We start from the raw sequence: 25,131 nt of genomic DNA, 5'->3' as shown, positions 1-25,131 counted from the left end.
CCTACTTTGTATTTACTTCCTAAAATACATAAAGGAGTTTCCCCTATACCAGGGCATCCTATCATTTCAGTGCAAAACAGTTTACTAGAGTCTGTTTCAAAATATGTAGATTTTTTTCTCCATGGCCATATGGAATCATTGCCATCCTATATTAGAGACGCGAGTCATTTTTTAAGTAAATTGAAGGAGGTTACTTGGAGGCCGAATTACCAGTTCATTGTAATGGATATTTGCTCTCTATATACCTCTATTAAACATGAGGATGGATTGCTTGCTATTCAGCATTTTTTATCTAAACGTAACATCAGTTTTTATGAACACAACAAAATGTTGGTGAAAATGATTACCCTTTGTCTTCAGAATAACTTTTACCTCTTTAATAATGAGTTGTATCAACAATTACGGGGTGTGGCCATGGCTGCATGCTTCTCCCCCAGCTACGCGTGTTTACACGTGGGCTGGTGGGAGGAGTGTGTCCTGGGTGGCGCCCTGTTTGTTGATGGAAGTCTGGATACGGGGATGGTCCATCCTTGGCGCTTCATAGATGACGTGTTCATAATTTGGCAGGGGACAAAAGACAGTGCAGAACAGTTTGTGAGCAATATTGGCAATAATGAGTTGAATTGGAAACTCCATCCTTCATGCCTCCAGTGCTCATCCTCATCATTTGATTAAAAACATCCCCTATGGGGAGTTTTTGAGGATTCGACGTATTTGTAACAGTGAACAGGATTTGGATAAATGTCTTAATGAATCTTTTCAGAGATTCTTAATACGTGGTTACAAAGAGAGTGATTTGAAGGATGCGCTTAATGAAGTAATCCTTTTTACTCAAAGAGTCCCCGTTCAGATGTTAGAAGTAGAGAGTGTCCCTTCTGACTTAGAAGTGACCCCACCAAAAGAAGAGATGAAGGTTAGATTCATTACCACTTATAGTAAACATGAACGTAAGATCAGGAACATTTTGAAATCTAACTGGCCAATCTTAAAAACTGACATAACTTCGGTACCTCTATTAGATGTAAATCCTGGTATCACTTTTAGAAGGGCTCCCTCCATGAGAGACATTTTAGTTAAAATCAGTCCAGAAGTAGTTTGTTCATCTAATTGGCTTTCCAACCGCACAGGATTTTTTAAATGTAGTTCGTGCAGAGCTTGCAAGTTCGGATGTAACACTAGGGAATACAGAGATGCTTTCAAACAAGAGACCATTAAAATTAAAGGCATGTTTACGTGCAAAACAGATTATGCTGTTTATGTTTTGCAATGTTCATGCCAATTGCAGTATGTTGGAAGCACCAAGCTCCAGGTCTACAATCGATTCCTCCAACATCTTCGGGCGATTGTTAACTCTGACCCAAGTTACCCTGTGGCACGTCACTTTAAGCTGGTACATGTAAATAACTTGAAAGATCTCAGTTATTTTGTTATAGATGCTGTGCCCAAATCTAAGAGGGGAGGTGACAGAGAACGCAAGCTTAGGCAATTGGAAAGCCAATATATGTTACTTCTCGACACAAAGATTCCTAATGGTCTGAACATGGGGGATGATTTGTACAATTTTTTATAAAGACGGTTGTGGTTTTAGATATATTTATGTACTTATATGGATATAATTATTTGTATATTTATTACTTATTATATATTATATTTTACTGATATTGTTTACAGTGATTGAATAATATGGAGGCGCTAATGTAATATTGGAATTCTAACTTGTGCCTTGCACTGGTGCATGAATTTTAGATTGAGTTGTATTATGTATTTAGGATGAGAATTTTGACTGTAACTTTTCTGATTATATGGATGAATTATTTTTGGTTTGGTAAAATTTAGGATTTTGTTAATTGGGAATTTTTGCACTTGCACTTTAGAAACTGTAAAAATAATAGGTTGTCACCAGATTAATACTTTGTAGTATAGTTGCTCAAAGTAAGGATTTTTTTACATACCACTAATTTTCACTTGAAACAGGAGCTCTTATTACTCACTCAGGTAAGGACTTAACATTGATATTTGACCCTATGTACCACCTTTTGTAGATTTATGACTTTGGGCACTTGCCGTTGATTGAAGAAAGAAAAAAGAGAAAACATTTTGTATAACTCTTGAAAATATCTTTTTTACATGGTGTATGTTGCAATATATATAATCTATTATGTTAGATTTGTTTTGTACATCTTTTATACATCAATTGTAATTGCTTATTTAAAAAGCTATAGGATGGTTGTTTTTAAGGGTAGTCTTTTTATTAGTTCTATGACAGAATGAGGGCGGAGTAAAGGTGTTCTACCTGTATTTAATCTTGTTGGTTTCTGGTCGCGTCATGCGATCAAGACCGGGTTGCCCCGGTCGAAATGCGTCGTACCACCCGATATGGAGAAATAAAGCACTATTTCACTAAGAACGCTGGAGTGGTCTGTACCTGATTGCTGTCACTGTGAATTTGCTGCACTTCAGGATTTTGGATATATATATATTTCATGGAAGTAAATAAATGGTGGGAAAAGACCACTTTGGAAAAATATATTGAATTCAAGAGGGTCCCAAAGGGGCTTCGAATATTAATTATGCCCACATTGAATGACTTAGATCCAGATTTGTTTAAACAGTGGCAACAGGACACAAATGAATGTTCATTCAAACTAATGAGAACATTAATCATATATGCGGAAAGGAAGTTGGATAAGATAACTGCAATCATCCAAGCACTGGATTCAGAACTGGCAAAATTTCCTTCATCTGAGGAAAACAAAGAATTAATTGATAGCATAGAGAAGAAAATAAACAAACATGAAACAGAAGTGGAGAGGAGGAAAGCGCACAAATTCACAAGAGACAGGCTAGACTATGCCAACGGGCGTATTTACACCTTTGCCCGAAAATACGATACACTGAGAAGTAGAGTGGTAATGGACAAATGTGCTGGCACCTCTGCAACAATCATAGACAACGTGGATAGTTCAGAGATAAGCTCTGCGGATGAAGATTCAGTTACAATGCCATTGGATTTTCGGGGGGAGATGCAATTAGCCCAAATGATAACGCGGCAAAGAGGAAGAGGCAGACCCAATACATGGGGGAGAGGACAGCCAAAAACACCAGAAGGGGCAGGAGAAGAAACAAAACCAAAGAGAGGAAAAGGAAGACAAAAATAGCTCTCCTGAAGACGAAGGCCAACCTAAATAACAACTTGGTCATTAACATTTCGAACAAAACCTTAACAGAATCCCAATTAAAGTTGTTAAATAGGGGATTATCCTATTGCCCCAACAAGGAAATGGACTACCCGAACGCACGAATAGACCTCTACAAATTCTGCAGGAAAGTTAAACTTAAGAAACACTTCCTGGAAAAGAAACCCTCACCCGAGAACCGGCAAAAGGAAAAAACAGATCCATCGCCAATCTTGCAGAAAGATCTTCCAGAACTAAAAACATTAACCCATCTAGACACAGGAGTGTCCCCCAATATGGAAGACACACAAGACTCAATAGTCTCGGACATAGAATTTTGTAACACAATAGGAGTGGCAACCAACAGAGGAGGAGAGAGTGGACTCAAAAAACAGTCCAGATACTGTCCACAAATACAAGCTGGTAACAAAGTCGACCTGTTTCAAGAGATCATGGTGGAGGAAATTACAAAAATGGCGTCAAGATCAGCCAACAATTTGAATCAGAACAAAAACGTAACCCATAAGAAAAAGAACTGGAACCTCACACCGAATGAATATAAAGCCATGCCAGAACTCAAAAATGATCCCACCATAATAATCAAAGCCTCAGACAAAGGGGGTAATATTGTGATTCAAAACATCTCGGATTATGTGGAGGAAGCCAACCGTCAGCTAGGAATTAAAGAACATTACCAACTGATGAAAGAGAATCCAATTGAGAAATGGACGGAAGAATATCATACCCTCCTGTTAGAATGGAAAGATAGGGAACTGATCGACTTTGAAGAACTCATGTACTTAAAAACGGACAACCCCATCACGGCAACAATCTACTTTCTGCCGAAAGTACATAAGTCGATCAACAAACCACCCGGAAGACATATTGTCAGCTCAATTGGATCTCTACTTGAATCAACATCAAGATTCATAGACATTTTCCTGATGAACTATGTAATGAAGTTACCCTCGTACTTACGAGACACCATGGACTTTGTAAATAAATTGAACAACATGGAATGGGAGATGGGTTTTCTCATGGCAACCATCGATGTCTCCTCGCTCTATACATCCATACGACATCAGGATGGTATAGATGCGGTAAATACATTCTTGAAGGAAAGATCAATAAACTTTCTGGAACACTCTGCCATGCTAATCAAGATGTTGACCTACTGCCTGACTCACAACATCTTCCTCTTCCAAGGGAATCTCTATCTACAACAACAGGGGACGGCAATGGAAACATCTTTTTCGCCCACATACGCAAATCTACTGATGGCTGTCTGGGAAAGAGAGGTTCTGCTGGAAGAGAACAAAAAACATCAAAAGATAAAAAGTTGGTATCGATATATCGATGACCTTTTTCTGGTGTGGGACGGGAACCAGATAGAGTTACAGACCTTCATAGACTCTCTGGAAAACAACCGGTACAATCTACACTTCACATCAACTATCAGCAACACCAGTGTGATTTACCTGGATGTGGAAGTGGAAATACGCAACAACAAACTATGCACCAAAATGTACCCCAAACCCATATCCTGCAACAGCATCCTCCATGCTAACAGCGGTCATCCTTCAAATTTAAAGTGGAGTATACCATATGGAGAAATGCTAAGGGCCAAAAGGAATTGCTCAGAAGTAGAAGACTTGGATGTGGAAATAGTGAGAATGTTTGGCCGATTTCTATCTAGAGGATACCCGTTGGAAGTTCTAATGACAGCAAAATCTCGGATGCACCTGAAGGATAGAGCGGATCTCTTGGTCTCTCGGAAAGAACAGGCACACACAACGGGAGTCCAGGAGAAATCCGGAAAAAAAAATTGGAGGAGTCTGGAAACAAAACACGTCTCATTATGGACTTCAACAACCAGAGTCAGAATCTGAAGAAGGTGATAAAGAAAAATTTGGAAATTCTCCTGCTAGATGGAACCCTCAAGGAGCATCTAACACCTCATCCGAGTATCACCTACAGGAAAACAGCGTCCCTAAGAGATATTCTGACACAAAGTCATTTTGAGATCAAGCCGAAGGATAAAACGTCTTGGCTGAACACACCAGGGTTCTGGAAGTGTATAAAATGTAAAGCTTGCGAGCATGGACAGAACATCAAAGAATACACACTCCAGAGTGGAAAAATTGAAAAGATTACAGGTCACATGACCTGTGATTCAAAATTTGTAATTTACAGACTCAAATGCCCATGTGGAAGAGACTATATCGGGAGCACAATTAACAAACTGAAACTGCGGATCTTACAACACCTGCGTGCGATTAAAAACAACGACCCGAGTTCTCCCATGGCGAAACATTTCAACGAAGTGCATCAAGCAGACTGCAGCAAACTAACATACTCAGGTTTGAAAATCGCCAAGATATCTGAGAGAGGAGGAGACCGCACTTTAAAGTTAAGAAAAATGGAAAGCAGGATGATTCTCGGTATGGGAACGGAATTCCCTTATGGACTTAACTTGGACGGATATCTACATGTACATCTGGAAAAATAATCGAGCAATAGAGAGCAATGATGAGCTTTGAAAATCCAACTTTCACAGTAAGCATTATATGGACATGAACTCATAATTAGTTTTGAAACAGTAAGAATTGTGACCTTTGACATTCACAAAGCCCTAGAAGACACGCACATCCAAAGGAGAAAATGGTTGAAACTAAGGGAGCGAATTGACTAACTTAGTTAAGGTAAAAAGTTTTGTAAGAAATAGATAAAATAAGATGAAATGCATCACAATGTATATGATCAACTTTTGTGCAGAAGAAGACCCCCCATAATTGAAAAGAACGCCATCTCCTAGGGAGGATATAAATGAGAATGCAATTATCCTTAAAACAAGGATAGTACATGGTCAACAATACAAAAATATCTTCTTGGTGAGAGAAAGAAGTCTCTCTTTCTGGACATTGTTATCTACTTCAGCACATAGAACATAAACGGAAAAAGAGAATATGAGAAACAGGGGAAAGCAAGAAAGAAAAAGAAAAAAAGAAAAATAGAAAAAAGTTAAATAACTATAAAATTTGCATGTTTGCACATAATGACTTGACCAATCATTGTAACTCTAAAACCTACAACTAAGAATGAAATGTTGTCGCCCCTTAGTAACCGATGTAGCAAAAATGTACTTTACAAAAAAAAAATGTATTAAGAGGTTCAACCAGCTTTTTGAAATTGAATTTCGAAATGAACTTTGGAACTTGACACATGATTTGCACCTTGTACTACGAATATTCTCACTGTGAATGTAAATAAGCCCCCTTTTCTAGGTACTTTACATTATGCACGTTGCACTTTAAAATTTCATTCCTAAAAACAGTACTTTACTGAAAACAACGAGGTAAATAGTGACAAGGTGGAAAAATGGCGACCATAATGTGCCGTGATATCACACACAGGACTGGTAGTCTAGTTGTTTTTAAAGGTATAGAAACTAACGAGGGTACTAAACACAGAGCACAATATAAATTATCTAGACACAAGGGACTCTATGGTCCAGTTGAATACTAAATGTAGTCGAAACGCGTAGGCCGTCCTGTTGCTAACGCACATGTGTTTGTGGAAAAATAAAGAAATTGAACTTACCTGCTGCTGTGGTGCCGTGACTTCTGTGCAAACTACGTGAACCCAGGGGACTCGAGGTGATATATATATATATATATATATATATATATATATATATATATATATATGTATATATATATATATATATATATATATAATATATATATATATATATTCACTGAAAAAACCATAGGTTATAGACCATATATAGTTAGGAATTAGCATTTAAAAAACCTTATTTTACTCACACAAAACCATTGAAATTCCATATATAGTTAGTTGCACTAACTATATATCGCGCACCTGCAATCCACTACTGATGATGTCACATATTACATCATTCATGACACGGTCAGTGACATCACTGATGACATCACTGATGACATCTCAAATGACATCACTGATGACATCACTGATGACATCTCATTTGATATCAATGACCACATCACTGATGATATCATTCATGTGACAATACAATGCATCTCCTCACATTTTAATATAACCTCTCTTTCACCCAGTGTTAAAAAGAGTATAATTTTTGAAACCATTGACACACCAATACTAGTTACTACATACGCACTCACTGATTGCTACGTCTACACACACCTTCACTCATTCACCCATACAATCATTCATACATACAATCACTCATCTTTACAACACTATCATATGCACTCATACACCTATACAGACACTCACAGTCTGCCACTCATCCATGGAGTTACTTACACACCTAGTCAGTCCTGTAAAGAATCAATGAGACTTCCATTTTCTTGTCCATACAGTTAAACATAGAGCACCTTACATTTTCAAACATGTACTAACACATACTTACTTTCTTATACAATCATTGATACAAGTACAGATTGATCTGCACAGAGTCACACACCTCCCAGCTAGCCACACACACATTCAGTCTCCCATACAAATACTTGGGCAATCAATCAATAACCCATATAGTTACTCATATAGCTACTGATCAACACATGCAGCAGTTTACAGAACAACAGACATAATGATGCACAAATTAAGACAGTTTAGTCACTAACCCATGCACTCAGTGAGACACATTTAATCAGTCACTCATACATTCAGTCATGCACCTACTAAATCCTTCGTCCAGACACTTACACATCCACTCATTCTTCAATATGTAAGACATATTTAAACTTTATAGAAACAAAAAATCACTGGATGTTGTTATCAGTGATGTCATCAGTGATGTCATTTGAGATGTCATCAGTGATGTCATCAGTGATGTCACTGACCATGTCATGAATGATGTAATATGTGACATCATCAGCAGTGGATTGCGGGTGCGCGATATATAGTTAGTGCAACTAACTATATATGGAATTTCAATGGTTTTGTGTGAGTAAAATAAGGTTTTTTAAATGCTAATTCCTAACTATATATGGTCTATAACCTATGGTTTTTTCAGTGAATTTTCAAGGTTTTGTAAATGCTAATTCCTAACTATATATGGTCTATAACCTATGGTTTTTTCAGTGAATTTTCAAGGTTTTGTAAATGCTAATTCCTAACTATATATGGTCCATAACCTATGGTTTTTTCTGTGAATTTCATTGGTTTTTTAACAGCTAATATCTGTAGCTGTAAAATGTATTCTTCTTTAAATCCAAAAATATATTTTATATGTTTATGAATAATTTTTTTTTTAAATATTTTTTTTTCTTCGTTCCCGCTTCGCAAATCGGGAAGCTTCCCGTTAGCTGACCTTGATGCCGCGAAATAGACCGCGAGCCGGTAAACGTTTCTTTACCGCAAGTGCCGCGTTACAAAACAACATCGTGACGCCTCCCGTCCGCATGACGTTTCACGTTGTCGCGTGATACGTCATATGACGTACTACGTTAGCGAACTGGTACGCGAAGCGAGTCGCAAAGCGCAGGTTTCTGGAAGCAAACCGGGAGGCCCTGCAAAGCGCTTAACGTAAACACAGCAAGTCATGTGACTTGGTAATAACACTTTTCATTGGTTCATTTCACTTTTGGTTTCCTAATGATGTAAGACTAGGTCATATAATCTAAAATGAACACTTTTGATTGGTTGAGAACTCTTGTTTTTCCCAAATGATGAAAATCCCTCCTTCTTTCCTCACTCTGACTTTCATCATTGTGAGAGAAAGACCCTTTGTGATCACTGAGCAATGGCTTCTTTAGTAGCTTCAGCTGGTGCTTCCCCACCACCTCTACCACATCCAAGGAAGAGTGGACCACCTGCTCAAGTTGTAATTCAACAAGAAGAAGAAGAAGAGGAACAGGAGGACGAGCACGAAGAGAGGCAGTATTTGCCTGAGCAGCCCAGGACGTCTCACCGGAAAGAAAACTTCATTTGGCAATTTTTTAAAATTCCCAAAGGTCAGAAAAAAGTAAATGCAAGATACGTAACTTGCCTTATATGTCAAGATAGACTGTCCAGAGGGACCGACAAAAAATACAGTTTCAGAAACTACACAATGCATCGCCATATGACTAGGTGGCATCCTAACAACTACAGTGCTGCACAGTTTCGGAACGACCTAGATAATCTCCCTATTATGGCCAGAAGATCTGTTGTACCGGAAGTAACGGGACCAGAGGGCAGGGAGATGGTGCCAAATATACAAATGAGATTTGGTGATGTAAAACACATCTGCGCATTTTGCGATGGATTCATTTCCTACGGAGAAAAAAGCATCACTCTGATCAACAGAGCTATTGACTATCATATGCAAGTTTGTCCGAAACGCCCAAAATAATAAATACTTCTTTTTTTTGTTTTGTTGCTCCTGTTGAGCCCTTTACAATGAATCGTTTTCATTGCCCCCTCCAAGAAAAACCCCAAAAATATAAAACTGTTCCGAAAAATTCAAAAACAGTAAAAAAATGTTCAGAAAAATAAAATAAAAAGTTCTTTTCAGAACTACCTCCCCGTTATTAAAAAATTGGTACAATATTTGGAACTGTGCCAACCTCTATTTCTCTTAGTTCGCTTCCCAGTTCGCGAACCGGAAGCGAACCAAAAACAGTAAGTATAAGGGAAGGAAACAGACACTTATGTTAAAAGAAAGACAGCTATAAGGGAGTAAACTAGAGATACCATTACCCGTAATCCACTGCTGATGATGTCACATATTACATCATTCATGACATGCTCAGTGACATCATCAGCAGAGGATTGCGGGTTTTTTGGCAACATGCCTTATCCACGGTTTAATAACGCTGCCTTTTGCTTTATATAAGTTTTCAAATTGTATGAAATATATACCAATAGGTCGTTATGAACCTTTAGGTAGTGCTTTTCTTCATGAGGTCTGGTCGCTTCCATACACATACAGATGTTTCAAAGATGATCAAGAAGTTTATCTGAATGGAGAGGAATGCACTGAGACGCCAGATCATTCACTAATGTGTAGGCACATACAGTTACACGGTTCATGCAACAAACACCGACCAAATATGGCTTGCGTGTTGCAAGGCACGCCAGTTCCTGCTATCATCCCCACGTTCAAGTTGTTGGAAAATGGTAGTTATTTGATGCTCAATAATGAAGATTGTTCTGAGTTAATTAAAAGTATTCCTTTTATCGTAACAGTAAGTGAACGGGTTATTTGCTGCAGAAATGTTCTATTTCCTCCCACACATGAACATAGGGAGTTTTCAATCTGGCCACAAATACCAACCTTGGGACACGTTTCAACGGCATGGCAAGAATAAGAGCTCTTTTGTCTCAGAGAGAGGTGGCCTTGAGTTCGGCCCGTGAAACTTTCGTACTTCACATAGCGAACACCCGTACAGAGGTGCACACCCTTTTCAATTAAGATTTGCCTTTCAATTTCAGCAACATGTTTCCGACTATCTTTAACGCATCCTCCACAAAGTCCCTGGCACACTTTTTTTAAGTTGTTACCAGTGGTCTCGTGACTTCATTTGAGAAAATCTTTGGAGTCATCCCTGCTTCCTTTCATTGTATTTTCTGCACTCTGGTTCGTGGATTGGCATTTTTACTTGCATTACCAGCGGACGCTCTTGTGCTTTTTTACATTTTTAAATATGGATGTCCCTCCTATGCAACCTCCGACCCTGCAGCTGCTGACACTGTTCCGCAATCGCATGCTAGAATATTATGGCACAATGCCGTTGGCGATATTAAGCACGGCATATGGATTATCTTTTCGGTTCTCCTACTTCACCTGTGTCCAGCCTGTATTTCACTGCCTGACCTGTGATTTCGATTGGGCCATTGATTTGTGTCTCTGCGGACCGGTTTCTCCTGACGTCGACTTTAATCAGCTGATGACTCCTATCATTACTCACGAGTTGGTTTGTCCTGGCGAAAGGATTATGGCTGTGGCATTGATGCATGGACTACTTGGTCCCTGGAATTTACTGGCGGCAGCACAGTCTTTCTTGGAACAGAGCTTTCTTGAAAACCCACCGAGCTGTCCTCTGATGGTGATAGAAGATCCGGTGCTGGGAGAGCACGTATGTTCTTTTCCGCTTTTAAATTGGATGGCTGAACTGTTTTCGGATGAAGACGGTGACTTCCTATTGGAGGCTGTTGCAGCTTATTTTGCATACACAGTTATGTCATAGACCTTTTTCATGTTTGATATGCTGAGTACTAGCATTTCATTGACAATTCATTGACTTATTTGTCAAGTTTTTATTATTTACCTTGCCTATTGGCTTAAGACTCGATAAAGTACTTGGCTGTTTTATTTTTCTTTAGCATTAAATTTTCCTAGTTTTTAATGCTTTACCTTGCGGACCGTCCACATATAAACTTGCAATCTGCTCTCATGAGATGGCACTTCTATTATCTTATTCAGTTCGTTTCCGGATCATGAGGAGGTGTCATCTAGGTCCTGGATATCTTTACACCGTGTTAAGTTAGCATGGGCTCATTACCGGTTTAAACGCCATTTTTCCTTTTTTGCAACTTCTGCACACGACACTTAGTTGTTGCTTTAGCTTTCCACCTAGTAGTTCATCGTGGTTTACATGAGAATAATATGTTATTGGTCTACTATCTGCTTTACTTGTTAAACTATATCTGTACAGCGAGTGCTAAAGTTTCAAGAACAACACGATACAGAATTGTTATGAGGTCTGATCTCCACGACTTCATACTCATAACATAAGTGCAACTTCTGCCAATTCTGGGCATGAGGCGGGTTTTATATTGCTTTGCCGAACACACATACACAACAGTTGATGCGGTTCACATGAAGAGAGAGCTGGTGTATGCTGATGTGATTCCTTCAAATCTAAGACACTAAAGTATAGGCACGCCCTAAACCAACACAAAGAGACCTTCTTAGCAAATAATATAATATGTGTATTAGGGAGGGTGAGATATAAGCAGCCGCGGGCCGTGGAGGGAGTTACGATGGGGCAGGGAGGCGGGGAGGGGGAGAAGCAGGGTGGAGCCCTCTCTACCTTGCCCCTCCCCCTCCCCGCCTCCCTGCCCCACCGTAACTCCCTCCACGGCCCGCGGCTGCTTATAAGTGTTGCTAACTCTTATTCATTTACAGCATGTTAACATACTGTCACCATTCGCTTTTTATGTACTAGTAACTATGCTGGTAATTTTGCTACTGATAATATGTGTACTTGTATTCTCCACCCTGCTTCTCCCCCTCCCCGCCTCCCTGCCTCACCGTAACTCCCTCCACGGCCCGCGGCTGCTTATAAGTGTTGCTAACTCTTATTCATTTACAGCATGTTAACATACTATCACCATTCACTTTTTATGTACTAGTAACTATGCTGGTAATTTTGCTACTGATAATATGTGTACTTTTATTATCTAAGGTACTACGCCTGAGAAGACGGCATTAGTAAATAAACATTTCAAATACACATCTGTTCTTCTTAACTCCATGTTCTGGTTTCTAAGAAATCTATAACGACCGACTGTTCATGAGTTCCACGTATCCTGAGGTACTATAAGTTCATATTCTGGATTGTCTAAACATTGAGAGTTTGTTATATCCAATGTGACACTGTACCTAGCTTGCTAAGGAGTTTTTGATTACTAACGTGAGTTTTGGGACACCCTAATTCGCCGAGGTTCCAATCCTCTGTCCACAGTTCTGTGTGAGAACAGAAACCCTGCGACAGGGGCACCCCCGACCCTTGCTGGAGCTTCATCACACTTGCGATACAACTCCAGCAATGCATTCGCCGAGGTTCCAATCCTCTGTCCACAGTTCTGTGTGAGAACAGAAACCCTGCGACAGGGGCACCCCCGACCCTTGCTGGAGCTTCATCACACTTGCGATACAACTCCAGCAATGCGCCACCTTTACGGCACAGATACATCACGCATCTGTGCTGTTTTTGCCCCATGATGCGCCGCATTGTAAATGCAGCACACCATAGGTGACGGAACAGCGGCACAGAATGACTAACACATCCCTGGTGATGCGCCAGTCATCATAAATGTATCCCTATGCTTCTTATCTTGTTAGAGATGAACCGCCATATGTATCATCAAAGTTTTTTGCATTTCCTAAATAGCGAACTTTAAGGAATAAATAGCGATTCTTTACCATTCCTAGTTTGCGATGAGCTATTTGCTAATTAGCCGAATGTAGCCCAATGAAGCCCAATGTAGCCCAATGTAGCCCAAAGATGGCCGCCAGACACACAAAAAAACAAATGTAGCCCAAATATCAGCCAGATGTAGCCCAACTATAGCCCAGTGACAGAATGACCAATCAGCTTCGCAAACCTCCGTTACGCGAAGCGGAGCGCTGTTACAGATATATATCTTTTTTTGAACGTTAATTTCTCAAAATCCACTGGAGCACATATATTGAGACCTAGCAAAGGCACATCGGGCTACCAGTCCCTAATATTTTGCCAAGTTTCGTGCAAATCCATTCAGCCGTTCGATTATTATTATTATTATTTTTTTTTGCCCCGCGGGGCCCTTTTAAAACCTCCACATCAAACCTAGGGGGTCAGCGAGGATCTACTATGCCCCCTTATAGTTATTTCCCCCTTTGTTTTGACCTCCTCTTGTCTCTCGATCCTACCGAGAGACAAGATGGCGGCCGCTACGGACTGTTTGGAATGTTGACAGACGCCGGAGAACCAATCAGCTTCGCTTCACAAAGCTCCGTTGCGCGAAAAGTCCGCGAACCAGAGCGCTGCCCGGTCCGCTGTTACAGATATATATTTTTTTTTAAACGTTAATTTCTCAAAATCCACTGGAGCACATATATTGAGACCTACAAAAGGCACATCGGGCTACCAGTCCCTACAATTTTGCCAAGTTTCGTGCAAATCCATTCAGCCGTTCGGGCTAAAAGTGAGGCCAACCGCCCTATGGAAAACTCAATGTTAAAAACACGTTTTGGGACCCCCCTTTTTTCTCGACCCCCCCTGGACGAACCCCCCCCCAATTTTCAGGGGCTGCTCAGAAACAAAATGTGCCATTTTCCTGAAAATTTCAGCCAATTCCGTCCACAAACGCCAAAGTTATTAGACATAGAATTTTCAAAAAACCCATAGAGAAAAAATCCTAACTATATATACCTACTGGCGACCGCCAGTAGGTAATATATATATATATATATATATATATATACATATATACATATATATATATATATATATATGAAAAGAAAAGTCGAAGCCTTGTGCTGTAGAAAGGATGACAGCGGACCCAAGTCTTTATGGTGCAATTATTTATTTGTGCAAGTACCCCGCACCTCAGCCGTGACGCGTTTTAGGGCCCCTTGGCCCTTGATCACATGACGTATATATATATATATATATATACCCCAAAACGTTCTCCCAGGTAGGGAAGAAACAGCTCTGGGGATTAAAAAGGCTCTAATAGCTCTTATTTTGCGCAAGTAAGTGAGGTCCATGAAACGCGTAGGCAGACGCGTTTCAGCCTTCAAATGGTTTCATCAGTGCCAAATTCAATGGCTCCTTGTTCCAGGGGGCCCAATGCACAGATTTAAATATCGTGGCCACTCCCCATTAGATGGTCTCATGCCCCTGACCAGCCCAACGATGTTCAGGTGTCCTGCTCTCAAACCAACCAGGTAGATGCATGCTGGGGCTGGGAGTCCTCAGAGGCAGCCCACTGAGTGAAGGGACATCTCCTAAAAACATGTAAAGTCGCAACTGGTTGGGTAAGGATCTCAACACCGCCTGAGGTGCCTGGAATGATTTTGCCTTCATATGTCCCCTTCTCAGGCAAACAGTGTTGCCTCCTCTCTCCCAAAGTATGGGGGCCGACGCGTTGCAGTTTCATGCAGCTGCCGGAGTTCACAGGCTCTCAGGTTTGCTCCAGACCGAGAGGGCGGTCGTCAGTCAGCGCCTGCTTGCTGGAGAAACATTGACACTAAAACTTTCTCCCAGGTAGGGAAAAAGGGAAGACACAGCTCCGGGGATTTAAAAGGCTTTAATAGCTATTGTTTTGCGCAAGCAAGTGAGGTCCATGAAACGCTTAGGCAGATGCGTTTCAGCCCTTCAAATGGCTTCATCAGTGCCAGTTTCAATGGCTTCTTCTTCCAGGGGGGCCAAACGCACAGATTTAAATATCGAGGCCTCTCCCCATCAGATGGTCTCTCACCCCTCCTCAGCCCAACGATGTTCAGGTGTCCTAGGCTCCAACCAACCAGGCAGATGCATGCTGGGGCTAGGAGTCCTCAGAGGAAGCCCGTTCAGTGACGGGGCATCTCCTAACAATATGTGAAGTCCCAACTGGTTGGCTAAGGATCCCAAGGCCGCCACAGGTACCTGGAATGATTTTTCCTTCCTAGGTCCCCTTCTCAAGGAAACTGTGTTGCCTCCTCTCTCCGAAAGCATGGGGGGTGATGCGTTGCAGTTTCATGCAGCTACCAGACTTCACAGGCTCTCAGCGTTGCTCCAGACCGAGAGGGCGGTCATCAACCAGCGCCTGCTTCCTCGCGAAACATAGACACTAAAACTTTCTCCCAGGTAGGGAAAAAGGGACGACACCGCTACAGGGATTAAAAAGGCTTTAATAGCTCTTGTTTTGCAAAAGTAAGAGAGGTCCATGAAACACTTCGGCAGACGCGTTTCGTCCTAAAAATGGCTTTATCAGTGCCTGTTTCAATGGCTCCTTCTTCCAGGGGGGCCAAACGCACAGATTTAAATATCGTGGTCACTCCCCATTAGGTGGTCTCTCGCCCCTCCTCAGGCCAACGATGTTCAGGTGTCCTGCGCTCAAACCAACCAGGCAGATGCATGCTGGGGCTGGGAGTCCTCAGAGGAAGCCCATTCAGTGACGGGGCATCTCCTAATAACATGTGTAGTCCCAACTGATTGTCTAAGGATCCCAACGCCACTACAGGTGCCTGGAATGTTTGTGCCTTCCTATGTCCCCTTCTCAGGCAAACAGTGTTGCCTCCTCTCTCACAAGTATGGGGGGTGACGCATTGCAGTTTCATACAGCTACCAGAGCTCATAGGCTCTCAGCGTTGCTCCTGACCGAGAGGGTGGTGCTGCCAGCGCCTGCTTCCTGGTGAAACATAGACACCAAAACTTTCTCCCAGGTAAGGAAAAAGGGACGACACAGATCCCGGGATTAAAAAGGATTTAATAGCTCTTGTTTTGCGCAAGTGAGTGAGGTCCATGAAACTCTTAGGCAGACGCGTTTAAGCCTTCAAATGGCTTCATCAGTGCTGGTTTCAATGGCTCCTTCTTCCAGGGGGGCCAAATGCACATATTTAAATATCATGGCCACTCCCCATCAGGTGGTCTCTCGCCCCTCATCAGCCCAACGATGTTCAGGTGTCCTGCGCTCAAACCAGCCAGGCGGAAGCATGCTGGGGCTGGGAGTCCTCAGAGGAAGCCTATTCAGTGACGGGGCATCTCCTAACAACATGTGAAGCCCCAACTGGTTGTCTAAGTGTGCCAACGCCGCCACAGGTACCTGGAATGATTTTGCCTTCCTATGTCCCCTTCTCAGGCAAACAGTGTTGCCTCCTCTCTCCCAAAGTATGGGGGGTGACGCTTTGCAGTTTCATGCAGCTACCAGTGTTCACAGGGTCTCGGCGTTGCACCGGACCGAGAGGGCTTTCGTCAGCCAGCGCCAGCCTGCTGGTAAACCATAGACATCAAAACTTTCTCCCAGGTAGGCAAAAAGGGACGACACAGATCCCGGGATTAAAAAGGATTTGATAGCTCTTGTTTTGCGCAAGTAAGTGAGGTCGCTGAAACTCTTAGGCAGACACGTTTAAGCCTTCAAATGGCTTCATCAGTGCTGGGTTCAATCGCTCCTTCTTCCAGGGGACCAAACGCACAGATTTAAATATCGTGATCACTCCCCATCAGATGGTCTCATGCCCCTGACCAGCTCTCCTATGTTCAGGTGTCCTGCTCTCAAACCAACCTGGAAGATGCATGCTGGGGCTGGGAGTACTGAGAGGAAATCCATTCAGTGACGGGGCATCTCCTAAAAACATGTGATGTCCCAAATGGTTGGCTAAAGATCTCAGCGCCGCCAGATGTACCTGGAATGATTTTGCATTCCTATGTCCCCTTCTCAGGCAAACAGTGTTGCCTCCTTTCTCCCAAAGTATGGGGTGTGACGCATTGTAGTTTGATGCAGTTACCAGAGTTCACAGGCTCTCAGCGTGGCTCCAGACCGAGAGGGCGGTCGTCAGCCAGCACCTGCTTGCTGGATAAACATTGACACCAAAACTTTCTCCCAAGTAGGGAAAAAGGGATGACACAGCTCCAGGAATAACAAGCATTTGCAATGCAATAGGTCTCGCATTTACTTAAGTTTGAGCTATTGGCATTGTAAATGACAATGCCTTTTATTTATGTTTTGGTTTCAAAAACAAAGAAAAGGCATTGTCATTTAAAATGTCAATAACAAACTCCCACAAATGCCAGACCTATTGCATTGCAAATGCTTGTTTGCTTTTAGTTTGCCTAGTGGAAGCACGTAAATGCTTTTACTTTCTGGGGCATATGGTTAATTGAATATTTTCTGCACCCACATATTAAAGCACACCTGATGCGCAGACCTCTTTTATAGACCCAAAGAGGTGGCCCTCTTCACACCACCCAAATTAATATTTCATAGCTTCATCACCGCCACCAGAAGCGCCCGAGCCAGGATTGGTAAATGTGCTCTGAAGTTTTAACATGATTTGATGAGCTAAGAGACCCAAGCAGTGATGTGTTACTTGTAGGTCATGGGTTCGGTTCTGCAGATGAAAAATGAAGCACTTCTTAAGTGGCACTACGAAAGACAAATTTTATACCAAACTGAAAACTTAAATTGAAACCAAACCGGAAACTAACATGAAATGTACTTGAAATTCCAACTCCCTCAACGTGGTATACATCGTTTTACTGGGGTTTCGGTTTGGCTGGGATCCGGTTGCTCTGCTTTTCAGACAACAATAATTAAGTGATGGGGATGGGGGCATTACAGACTGTCCACAAACCAAAACAAGCCAGTGTGCAGTGCTTGGGTTCTTGTGTGTGCAGTGCTCAGTGTGATTTGAAGAAAGGGAAACTTTACACCTGTAAGGTGTGGCGGGTTTTAACCATACTCCAATGGTAATTACTGCTGACGTCAGTAGCGCCGTAAGGGGATACTCAGTTGATATGATGTTAGTATCTAGGCCCCCTAATTCAGCTCTAATGCTCTTATTACTCACTCAGGTAAGGACTTAACATTGATATTTGACCCTATGTACCACCTTTTGTAGATTTATGACTTTGGGCACTTGCCATTGATTGAAGAAAGAAAAAAGAGAAAAAAAATTGTATAACTCTTGAAAATATCTTTTTTACATGGTGTATGTTGCAATATATATAATCTATTATGTTAGATTTGTTTTTTACATCTTTTATACATCAATTGTAATTGCTTATTTAAAAAGCTATAGGATGGTTGTTTTTAAGGGTAGCCTTTTTATTAGTTCTATGACAGAATGAGGGCGGAGTAAAGGTGTTCTACCTGTATTTAATCTTGTTGGTTTCTGGTCGCGTCATGCGATCCAGACCGGGTTGCCCCGGTCGAAATGCGTCGTACCACCCGATATGGAGAAATAAAGCACTATTTCACTAAGAACGCTGGAGTGGTCTGTACCTGATTGCTGTCACTGTGAATTTGCTGCATTTCAGGATTTTGGATATATATATATTTCATGGAAGTAAATAAATGGTGGGAAAAGACCACTTTGGAAAAATATATTGAATTCAAGAGGGTCCCAAAGGGGCTTCGAATATTAATTATGCCCACATTGAATGACTTAGATCCAGATTTGTTTAAACAGTGGCAACAGGACACAAATGAATGTTCATTCAAACTAATGAGAACATTAATCATATATGTGGAAAGGAAGTTGGATAAGATAACTGCAATCATCCAAGCACTGGATTCAGAACTGGCAAAATTTCCTTCATCTGAGGAAAACAAAGAATTAATTGATAGCATGGAGAAGAAAATAAACAAACATGAAACAGAAGTGGAGAGGAGGAAAGCGCACAAATTCACAAGAGACAGGTTAGACTATGCCAACGGGCGTATTTACACCTTTGCCCGAAAATACGATACACTGAGATGTAGAGTGGTAATGGACAAATGTGCTGGCACCTCTGCAACAATCATAGACAACGTGGATAGTTCAGAGATAAGCTCTGCGGATGAAGATTCAGTTACAATGCCATTGGATTTTCGGGGGGAGATGCAATTAGCCCAAATGATAACGCGGCAAAGAGGAAGAGGCAGACCCAATACATGGGGGAGAGGACAGCCAAAAACACCAGAAGGGGCAGGAGAAGAAACAAAACCAAAGAGAGGAAAAGGAAGACAAAAATAGCTCTCCTGAAGACGAAGGCCAACCTAAATAACAACTTGGTCATTAACATTTCGAACAAAACCTTAACAGAATCCCAAATAAAGTTGTTAAATAGGGGATTATCCTATTGCCCCAACAAGGAAATGGACTACCCGAACGCACGAATAGACCTCTACAAATTCTGCAGGAAATTTAAACTTAAGAAACACTTCCTGGAAAAGAAACCCTCACCCGAGAACCGGCAAAAGGAAAAAACAGATCCATCGCCAATCTTGCAGAAAGATCTTCTAGAACTAAAAACATAAACCCATCTAGACACAGGAGTGTCCCCCAATATGGAAGACACACAAGACTCAATAGTCTCGGACATAGAATTTTGTAACACAATAGGAGTGGCAACCAACAGAGGAGGAGAGAGTGGACTCAAAAAACAGTCCAGATACTGTTCACAAATACAAGCTGGTAACAAAGTCGACCTGTTTCAAGAGATCATGGTGGAGGAAATTACAAAAATGGCGTCAAGATCAGCCAACAATTTGAATCAGAACAAAAACGTAACCCATAAGAAAAAGAACTGGAACCTCACACCAAATGAATATAAAGCCATGCCAGAACTCAAAAATGATCCCACCATAATAATCAAAGCCTCAGACAAAGGGGGTAATATTGTGATTCAAAACATCTCGGATTATGTGGAGGAAGCCCACCGTCAGCTAGGAATTAAAGAACATTACCAACTGATGAAAGAGAATCCAATTGAGAAATGGACGGAAGAATATCATACCCTCCTGTTAGAATGGAAAGATAGGGAACTGATCGACTTTGAAGAACTCATGTACTTAAAAACGGACAACCCCATCACGGCAACAATCTACTTTCTGCCGAAAGTACATAAGTCGATCAACAAACCACCCGGAAGACATATTGTCAGCTCAATTGGATCTCTACTTGAATCAACATCAAGATTCATAGACAGTTTCCTGATGAACTATGTAATGAAGTTACCCTTGTACTTACGAGACACCATGGACTTTGTAAATAAATTGAACAACATGGAATGGGAGATGGGTTTTCACATGGCAACCATCGATGTCTCCTCGCTCTATACATCCATACGACATCAGGATGGTATAGATGCGGTAAATACATTCTTGAAGGAAAGATCAATAAACTTTCTGGAACACTCTGCCATGCTAATCAAGATGTTGACCTACTGCCTGACTCACAACATCTTCCTCTTCCAAGGGAATCTCTATCTACAACAACAGGGGACGGCAATGGGAACATCTTTTTCGCCCACATACGCAAATCTACTGATGGCTGTCTGGGAAAGAGAGGTTCTGCTGGAAGAGAACAAGAAACATCAAAAGATAAAAAGTTGGTATCGATATATCGATGACCTTTTTCTGGTGTGGGACGGGAACCAGATAGAGTTACAGACCTTCATTGACTCTCTGGAAAACAACCGGTACAATCTACACTTCACATCAACTATCAGCAACACCAGTGTGATTTACCTGGATGTGGAAGTGGAAATACGCAACAACAAACTATGCACCAAAATGTACCCCAAACCCACATCCTGCAACAGCATCCTCCATGCTAACAGCGGTCATCCTTCAAATTTAAAGTGGAGTATACCATATGGAGAAATGCTAAGGGCCAAAAGGAATTGCTCAGAAGTAGAAGACTTGGATGTGGAAATAGTGAGAATGTTTGGCCGATTTCTATCTAGAGGATACCCGTTGGAAGTTCTAATGACAGCAAAATCTCGGATGCACCTGAAGGATAGAGCGGATCTCTTGGTCTCTCGGAAAGAACAGGCACACACAACGGAAGTCCAGGAGAAATCCGGAAAAAAAAATTGGAGGAGTCAGGAAACAAAACACGTCTCATTATGGACTTCAAAAACCAGAGTCAGAATCTGAAGAAGGTGATAAAGAAAAATTTGGAAATTCTCCTGCTAGATGGAACCCTCAAGGAGCATCTAACACCTCATCCGAGTATCACCTACAGGAAAACAGCGTCCCTAAGAGATATTCTGACACAAAGTCATTTTGAGATCAAGCCGAAGGATAAAACGTCTTGGCTGAACACACCAGGGTTCTGGAAGTGTATAAAATGTAAAGCTTGCGAGCATGGACAGAACATCAAAGAATACACACTCCAGAGTGGAAAAATTGAAAAGATTACAGATCACATCACCTGCGATTCAAAATTTGTAATTTACAGACTCAAATGCCCATGTGGAAGAGACTATACCGGGAGCACAATTAACAAACTGAAACTGCGGATCTTACAACACCTGCGTGCGATTAAAAACAACGACCCGAGTTATCCCATGGCGAAACATTTCAACGAAGTGCATCAAGCAGACTGCAGCAAACTAACATACTCAGGTTTGAAAATCGCCAAGATATCTGAGAGAGGAGGAGACCGCACTTTAAAGTTAAGAGAAATGGAAAGCAGGATGATTCTTGGTATGGGAACGGAATTCCCTTATGGACTTAACTTGGACGGATATCTACATGTACATCTGGAAAAATAATCGAGCAATAGAGAGCAATGATGAGCTTTGAAAATCCAACTTTCACAGTAAGCATTATATGGACATGAACTCATAATTAGTTTTGAAACAGTAAGAATTGTAACCTTTGACATTCACAAAGCCCTAGAAGACACGCACATCCAAAGGAGAAAATGGTTGAAACTAAGGGAGCGAATTGACTAACTTAGTTAAGGTAAAAAGTTTTGTAAGAAATAGATAAAATAAGATGAAATGCATCACAATGTATATGATCAACTTTTGTGCAGAAGAAGACCCCCCAAAATTGAAAAGAACGCCATCTCCTAGGGAGGATATAAATGAGAATGCAATTATCCTTAAAACAAGGATAATACATGGTCAACAATACAAAAATATCTTCTTGGTGAGAGAAAGAAGTCTCTCTTTCTGGACATTGTTATCTACTTCAGCACATAGAACATAAACGGAAAAAGAGAATATGAGAAACAGGGGAAAGCAAGAAAGAAAAAGAAAAAAAAAAAGTAAAATAACTATAAAATTTGCATGTTTGCACATAATGACTTGATCAATCATTGTAACTCTAAAACCTACAACTAAGAATGAAATGTTGTCGCCCCTTAGTAACCGATGTAGCAAAAATGTACTTTACAAAAAAAAATGTATTAAGAGGTTCAACCAGCTTTTTGAAATTGAATTTCGAAATGAACTTTGGAACTTGACACATGATTTGCACCTTGTACTACGAATAATCTCACTGTGAATGTAAATAAGCCCCCTTTTCTAGGTACTTTACATTATGCACGTTGCACTTTAAAATTTCATTCCTAAAAACAGTACTTTACTGAAAACAACGAGGTAAATAGTGACAAGGTGGAAAAATGGCGACCATAATGTGCCGTGATATCACACACAGGACTGGTAGTCTAGTTGTTTTTAAAGGTATAGAAACTAACGAGGGTACTAAACACAGAGCACAATATAAATTATCTAGACACAAGGGACTCTATGGTCCAGTTGAATACTAAATGTAGTCGAAACGCGTAGGCCGTCCTGTTGCTAACGCACATGTGTTTGTGGAAAAATAAAGAAATTGAACTTACCTGCTGCTGTGGTGCCGTGACTTCTGTGCAAACTACGTGAACCCAGGGGACTCGAGGTGTTGCCTCCTCTCTCCCAAAGTATGGGGGCCGACGCGTTGCAGTTTCATGCAGCTGCCGGAGTTCACAGGCTCTCAGGTTTGCTCCAGACCGAGAGGGCGGTCGTCAGTCAGCGCCTGCTTGCTGGAGAAACATTGACACTAAAACTTTCTCCCAGGTAGGGAAAAAGGGAAGACACAGCTCCGGGGATTTAAAAGGCTTTAATAGCTATTGTTTTGCGCAAGCAAGTGAGGTCCTTGAAACGCTTAGGCAGATGCGTTTCAGCCCTTCAAATGGCTTCATCAGTGCCAGTTTCAATGGCTTCTTCTTCCAGGGGGGCCAAACGCACAGATTTAAATATCGAGGCCTCTCCCCATCAGATGGTCTCTCGCCCCTCCTCAGCCCAACGATGTTCAGGTGTCCTAGGCTCCAACCAACCAGGCAGATGCATGCTGGGGCTAGGAGTCCTCAGAGGAAGCCCGTTCAGTGACGGGGCATCTCCTAACAATATGTGAAGTCCCAACTGGTTGGCTAAGGATCCCAAGGCCGCCACAGGTACCTGGAATGATTTTTCCTTCCTAGGTCCCCTTCTCAAGGAAACTGTGTTGCCTCCTCTCTCCGAAAGCATGGGGGGTGATTGGTTGCAGTTTTATGCAGCTACCAGAGTTCCAGGCTCTCAGCGTTGCTCCAGACCGAGAGGGCGGTCATCAACCAGCGCCTGCTTCCTCGCGAAACATAGACACTAAAACTTTCTCCCAGGTAGGGAAAAAGGGACGACACAGCTACAGGGATTAAAAAGGCTTTAATAGCTCTTGTTTTGCAAAAGTAAGAGAGGTCCATGAAACACTTCGGCAGACGCGTTTCGTCCTTAAAATGGCTTTATCAGTGCCTGTTTCAATGGCTCCTTCTTCCAGGGGGGCCAAACGCACAGATTTAAATATCGTGGTCACTCCCCATTAGGTGGTCTCTCGCCCCTCCTCAGCCCAACGATGTTCAGGTGTCCTGCGCTCAAACCAACCAGGCAGATGCATGCTGGGGCTGGGAGTCCTCAGAGGAAGCCCATTCAGTGACGGGGCATCTCCTAATAACATGTGTAGTCCCAACTGATTGTCTAAGGATCCCAACGCCACTACAGGTGCCTGAAATGATTGTGCCTTCCTATGTCCCCTTCTCAGGCAAACAGTGTTGCCTCCTCTCTCACAAGTATGGGGGGTGACGCGTTGCAGTTTCATACAGCTACCAGAGTTCATAGGCTCTCAGCGTTGCTCCTGACCGAGAGGGTGGTGCTGCCAGCGCCTGCTTCCTGGCGAAACATAGACACCAAAACTTTCTCCCAGGTAGGCAAAAAGGGACGACACAGATCCCGGGATTAAAAAGGATTTGCAATGCAATAGGTCTCGCATTTACTTAAGTTTGAGCTATTGGCATTGTAAATGACAATGCCTTTTATTTATGTTTTGGTTTCAAAAACAAAGAAAAGGCATTGTCATTTAAAATGTCAATAACAAACTCCCACAAATGCCAGACCTATTGCATTGCAAATGCTTGTTTGCTTTTAGTTTGCCTAGCGGAAGCACGTAAATGCTTTTACTTTCTGGGGCATATGGTTAATTGAATGATTTCTGCACCCACATATTAAAGCACACCTGATGCGCAGACCTCTTTTATAGACCCAAAGAGGTGGCCCTCTTCACACCACCCAAATTAATATTTCATAGCTTCATCACCGCCACCAGAAGCGCCCGAGCCAGGATTGGTAAATGTGCTCTGAAGTTTTAACATGATTTGATGAGCTAAGAGACCCAAGCAGTGATGTGTTACTTGTAGGTCATGGGTTCGGTTCTGCAGATGAAAAATGAAGCACTTCTTAAGTGGCACTACGAAAGACAAATTTTA

This window comes from Lissotriton helveticus, chromosome 6 (genome assembly GCF_964261635.1).
Source record: "Lissotriton helveticus chromosome 6, aLisHel1.1, whole genome shotgun sequence".
NCBI lineage: Eukaryota > Metazoa > Chordata > Amphibia > Caudata > Salamandridae > Lissotriton > Lissotriton helveticus.
This window is presented reverse-complemented; position numbering follows the sequence as displayed.